The following is a 6,000-nucleotide window of genomic DNA, read 5'->3' as shown; positions in this document are numbered from 1 at the left end:
GTGGTTTCCTTTGCCAACCACATTGCGGCACCGCTTTCCTATACCACAGTTCTAGAGAAAATAGAATAGAGAAAGAAGATATGACTGTAGTGAACTGCTCCCAGCGTCAATAAAAAAATTCCACACCAACACCGCCAACAGGCTTTGATTTTACAGTGGAATGTTGCAAAAGCAGTTTTTTGCGCTGCAGCCAGTTCTGCGAAATCTCACTGAGCGTAAATCGGAATTCATCCCGGCAAAGAGAGCATAGAATATGGGAATTCAACAGCCTTACTAGGTATAATTCTTGCGTGTTTTACTCTACACTCAGATCATCCAACAGACTTGGGGCTAATAATCAAAATGTTGGCTATGGTACCGTGGTTCCCGTTGGAATGGCAACCACCCGCACTGCCCGGCCAGTGGCCCCTTGTTATCGCATATACAGGGTGGTTCACCGAATACTTGACACAATTTTAAAAAATATATTTTTTCGAGCTAGGAAAGCTCTTTTTTCAGCGGTGTAGTACATCACGACGACGGAGAAGGTGATCTGCATTCGCGTTTTGTGTTCACCTCGTGTACCTCCACAGCGCAGAAACTACGTCTTCCCCGGCATCTTCTTCCTAAGAAGTAGCGATTTAAAATGGGAATTTATAACGGTCGGCGCAGGCAAAAGCGTTAGCCCGGAGTACGGTTTGGGCCACCATCCTCGTCGTCGAACAGTGATTTCTGCCCTGTCTCACCCTCACCTCACCTCACCTCATCATGTCTTTCCTCCCTCGTCCTCACCTCATCATTTCTTCCCTACCTCGCCCTCACCTCACCACGTCTTTCCTCCCTCACCCTCGTCCTCACGTATTTTCATCCGCCTACCCTTCCTCACCCTCACCTCACCGAGTGAAACCCTCATGAGGTGAGGGTGAGGACATCCTCAGGAGGGTTTGCCCTCGTAAGGATGCCCATCTCAGCCCTGTAATGAAGTCAGTATATTTGGTGGATTACGAAGAAACAAAATTCTCAGTTCTCTCAGAAGAGCCTGTTAGCAAAGACGCTTTTTGAGAATGCAATCAGGTAGAAACGGAAGAAATGTTTAGGGGAAAATAATCCTCCAAGGTAGGGCAGAACTTGTAATAAGGTAGTAATTACTCACTGGAATCAACCCAAGCGCCACCATACGGCCACAAAGGAAAGCCATTCAGCTTTCTTACAGAAGCCCATAGGTGTCGCGAAAGTCCGTGAACTGACGCAATGAAGGATACGCGCTGCTGCGCGCAAGCATTGATCATCGCGACATTGCCTGTTCCGTATACCAGTCTGTTATCGTGACTATCGAATTAGGCTTAATGGCCTGGGTGAAAAGGGAATCGTTCAAGCAGAGACTACACTATACAAGCACCTCTCCGAGCAGGAAATTCCACAACTCGACGCAATCCATACAGCTTATCTCCAGGCCTATAGATGAGAGAAATGAGAGAAGTTTGGTCCACAGTCCGATGTCGTGCATACGTTTACTAGTAGCAACACGTTGAACTTTTGCACTGTTCCTGTGCTTTCAAAATATCTTTTGTGGCGATGTGCTCTGCTTCTAACATTTACTTTCGCCTGTATCTAGGATTTCTCTTCAGCGTATTTTTTTTTTATTTTATGGGACGAAGCTGTATATCTGTGTATTCATGCCATATCTCTTTTATTACTTTTATTCAACAGTTTTGTTTTTTACTGCGGAATTAATAACTAAACACGTCCTTATTCCTTTTTTTCCTGCTCAAATTTATTTATCTGATCCCCCTGTCAGTTCTTTCTCAATGTTTCTTTTTGTTTCTTTGACATTTTTCTTCCTTATTTCCTTCCTGTTCTTTCTGAATTATCTTGTTGTCCTTTTATTTTTTGGATGGTGCAATCTTACTATCCCTTGCCATTTCTTATTCCTCTTTCTGCAAGCATGTAAACATACAGCTTATTTTTACATCAATACTTTTGTTTCTTGTCACATTTATATTTTATGAATGTTCATTGCTGTGCAATCATTCATGTCTCTTTTGCGTTTTGTTTTCTAGTTCGCCTTACTTTTTCTCTTTTTGTTTGAAACGTCATCGGTGTCATCACCGGTGAATAACGGTTTTAGCGTTTGTCTGTTATGATTTTTGTATTAGAACATGGTTATTATTATAGATAAGAGCGCAGTGTTAGTATTTACATAGTCTCCTGTAAGTATTCAACTATCAACTAGCCAAGAAACATGTGATCCCCAGGTGGTAACAGATATACACGGCAGACAGCTCAACACGATCGCGCAGGAGTTCTATTACGCGATACTACCGCATGCAGTAATTGGTAAGCGTTCACAGTGTCACATTACTGGTTCAATGATCCCAGTCAGGTGATGGCTTTCTTGGAGAAAATGTTAACACTATTACGATAAAAATCCTTTTCGCAGTTTTGCATTGAGGCATGCAACCCCGTATAAAGAATGTTTGTGGTAAAGAATGAATAATTTTATTTGCATGGACTTTTTCTAGAATCTCCTGCAGAAGCGGAGCTACAGTGAAGCAGATATGTTGAAGCGCCAAAAGCTTATGCCAACGTATACGGCGCAGGAATGCTTGGACCTTCACCGCTAAAGTAAATTTTGCAGCAACTTCAGCAGCAATTGCGTGCACCACTGTTTTTTGTGCTGCAAAGTTATGCTTGTTTTTTTTTCGTGCGAAACTACACAGTATATCCTAGAATTATCTCATCTGTCCGTAGCATAGGCTGAAGGAGGAAAATAAAAGAAGTAGTAATGCAATTTTTTAAACTCTTACCGCAGAGGCAGACAGATGTGGGCCACACGCTTTCACCTTTACGTCGTTAGGTGGATGGGTCCATGAGTGCATCGCAAATAAATGCGACTCAAATTCGGCTGCCAGATTATATACCTTCAAAATATGTCGTATAAAATCTCGTCAAGTCAAATGTCGACAAACCATGCATTCGGCGAAACATTACTGCCCAGGACACCACATGAGTGCGAGCAGCCAAAGCAAAGATAAATTTATTCGGATTTACATAAATGCTGCTTTTACGCGACTGCCACATTACAAATCAGTGTACATGAATGGTTATAGCCTCCCCAAGCAGCTAAATAACGACAACTTGTGAAATTTTTTTTCGTTTCTTATTCAGCATCTGCGAAAACAGTTACATTTAGAAACAGCAGCGGTGGCTGAGTGCTTCGACTTTCGGCTGCTAATAGCGAATTCGAGAGCTCTATGCCGACGGTGGCGACCTTGATTTGAATGAAGGTGAAATTGAAAACCACCCAAGTGCTATGCGCTGTGAGCGCATATTACAAACATCACAAGGCCGAAAACAATCTGGAGCCCTCCAATACAGCATCAGAAGAACCGAAACTGAGCTAGTTGGTGCATCTTTAAGCCGTGGAAGACGGACAGCGCTTGTCCGTCTTCTTCTGTCTCCTCTGTGTCTGTCGTCGCTGCGCTGTTTTTACCACGGCCCAATACAGCATCCATCATAGCCTGCCTGTCCCATTGGGACCTTAGACCCCACAATTAAAACTTTAATTTAGTGTTATTTTTAAAATTACAGTGTCTTTCTAGGTATCGGATTGTCTTTTAGGAGGTAATTTTATGAACACACGTTGACTGCACAAAAACCTTTTGATTCATGTTTCGTTCACATCTGCATGCTCTTTTTTTTCCTTGTATGTGTTCCTGTTCAAACGCCTCCTCCCCAGTGTTAAGATTTGGGCCTAAATAAACTGCGGCGACCCAGACATGCTGTTCTGCATGTGTTTTGCATGCTCACGCGATTTTCAGCGCTGAGCTGCCAGCTCCGTATGCCTGCGAATAACAGCGATGGGCCACCAACCATTAGGAATATTTCGTCACAGTCGCCTCTAGTAACATTCCACGCGTGTAAATATTTTCACATTGGGTGAGGGTCAATAACAAGGGAATGGACAGTGCGGCATTCAACAACATAACATCAGAGTACGGAACGTCACAGTGCATAACATAACAATGGAGACCGTCAGGATGCACAACAACAGACTACAGGCTACAGGACAACGCAGCGAGGTGTGGAAAGAAAAATGATATCTGTATTCTTACGAGGCCGGAAGCGGGCAGATTGGGGGAGATATTAAACGCGCGCTAATGCCATCGTAGTCGAAATCAGGACGAAGAAATGGGCTTGGGCAGGGCACGTAAGGTGAAGTCAAGATAACGACAGAATACAGAACGCCAGACTACAGGCCAAATTTACGGCAAAAGAACAGGATATCAGAAATTTTTTGTTGCATTTTTTTGCTGGAAATGTTCTTCGAAACGAAGCAGACAAGTCACATGTGCTTGTTCAAGCTTTCTAACACGACAATAATATGCTGAGATAAGCATACGCAATGTACTAACCACTATCCAGCAACTGTAGCAAGGTGCTGGAATTGGTAAAGGAACGTCTACTTAGGGCTGTTAGTGGCCGCCGATCCAGATCATGAGAGAGAAATAACTGGAAGAATAAGAATGGGGTGGAACGCTTATGGCAAATTCTCTCAGATTATAAATGACAGTTTACCAATATCCCTCCAGACAAAATTGTACAACAGCCGCATATTACCGGTACTCACTTACGGGGCAAAACGTGGAGGCTAACGAAAGGGATTCAGCTTAGTTAAGGACAACACAGCGAGCCATGGAAAGAAAAATGATAGGTGTAACGTTAAGAGACCAGAAGCGAGCAGAGTGGGTGAGAAAACAAATGCGTGTTAACGACATCCTAGTCAAAATCAAGAGGTGGAAATGGGTTTGGGCAGGGCATGTAATGTGAAGTAAATATACCCGCTGGTCCGTAAGGGTAATGGAGTGAATTGTAAGATAAGGCAAGCGTAGCAGGGGAAAGCAGAAAGTTAGGTGAGCGGATGAGGCCAAGAAGTTTGTGGGGATACGGTGGCCGCCGCTGGCAAAGGACCAAGGGAAGCAATTGTTTTTTGTAAGACAATCTTTCATTCTCCTTAAAAGGTGGAGTTGAAGGATACAACGATGAAAGAGCGAAATAACCTCATGCGCTTCATTTGGTCGGTTACCAAACATAAACTGCGGCAGAGCACTTTATCCGAGCTCGTTTAGCCAAACTAACTTCATTGATTTCGATTGAACAATTCTTTTTGCGGTGTTTGAGAACATTTGCTTGACACATTTTCTTCCTTGTGAATCTGTAGACGAGAGGAGGAGTGTGTGGACATCCCATTCAGGAGGAGGTACTACAGCCACAGAGATGGGGGTAAGGTGTGCTGGCTCACATGCATTGTCAGCCGGCGCAGCGCGCGGTAACAATGCTTTCGAGAGCCGCTAAGTGCCTCGCCTCAGCTCTCGCCCCTGAGGTACGGTAGACGTGCAGAGGCAATGTTGGTGATAAAGGAGTAGATATTTGATCACTTTTGTTTTACCAGAAGAGAAATAGTAAGGAAAAATATGCTCACAGAAACAAAAATTTTAGTAGTGATGTAACAATTTCAAGCATGATGTGGAAATAACTAGGAGAATAAGAATGCGGTGGGGCGCATTTGGCAGGTTCATTCAGATCATGAATGGCAGCTTACGAATATCCCTGAAGAGAAAAGTACAAGGCACCTGTATTTTGCCGGTGCTGACATTTAAAGTTTCAGTTTTCCAAAGCCAGTCTTTATGTTGAAAGAAACGCGTGTCAGAAATTTAAGAAAGTATCATGAACTTGGAATCGAACGAAAGCACTACTGCAACATGCAGACAGGAAATTCGCCTGACTGGTGCAGAAGAGGTTTGTGTGTAGTCCTACTGTATATGACAGTTGTATCTTACCAGTGCTCACTTATCGGGCAGTGCTCACCTATGGGACAGCAAGGGAAGACAAGCGTAGAGTTGGGCAGCAGAAAGGTGGGCGAATGACATTTTAAGCAGTTAGGGGGGGGGGGGGGGGGGTAAGCCGGCACAGCTTACACAGGACATAGTTAATTGGAGAGTTATCCGTCAGGCCTTTGTC

The sequence above is a fragment of the Amblyomma americanum genome, chromosome 2 (assembly GCF_052857255.1).
Source record: "Amblyomma americanum isolate KBUSLIRL-KWMA chromosome 2, ASM5285725v1, whole genome shotgun sequence".
NCBI lineage: Eukaryota > Metazoa > Arthropoda > Arachnida > Ixodida > Ixodidae > Amblyomma > Amblyomma americanum.
This window is presented reverse-complemented; position numbering follows the sequence as displayed.